At 43.0% G+C, this 460-nt stretch overlaps 1 protein-coding gene across 1 annotated transcript in view; it reads left to right on the plus strand.

Annotated features, from left to right (window-relative positions):
- Positions 1-460, plus strand: part of abr (ABR activator of RhoGEF and GTPase) — a 143,066-nt gene that overhangs the window by 61,985 nt on the left and 80,621 nt on the right. The window lies entirely within an intron of this gene.

The raw sequence follows: 460 nt of genomic DNA on the forward strand, positions 1-460 counted from the left end.
AGCATCCCATTGACTGCCATTCATTTTGGCGCCACTTTGACAGCGAATAACTTTACATATGAAGTGTTTCAAGACTCTATTTGTCCGTTGTTTATTTCTAAAGAAACACGACAATGGAACAAAGGCTCCGTTACCTTGTATCTCACGTTATGGCTCCGCAGCAGACGTTTTTGTAAAAAACAGGCTAACGATCGCGTCATGACGACGCAACTTATTGTCGCATAGTCGACAAATCACCGGATTGTCAGGAGAAGCACGCAGACAGTTTGGGCTTCCATCAGCTGTTCAGCTTAAATTACTAATGTTAAACTAACTAGTTAGCAGTAATTAGCCTGTGTCTATGTTTTCTCCTAACATATGCTGTACCTCCGCTCTCCGTCTCTGCTGATTGGGAATGATTGAGATTCTCTTGCACAGCTACCAGAAGACTTACAACTTTCAGACAGGTTGCTCACGTCAC

Source organism: Etheostoma spectabile, chromosome 13, assembly GCF_008692095.1.
Source record: "Etheostoma spectabile isolate EspeVRDwgs_2016 chromosome 13, UIUC_Espe_1.0, whole genome shotgun sequence".
NCBI classification, from domain to species: domain Eukaryota; kingdom Metazoa; phylum Chordata; class Actinopteri; order Perciformes; family Percidae; genus Etheostoma; species Etheostoma spectabile.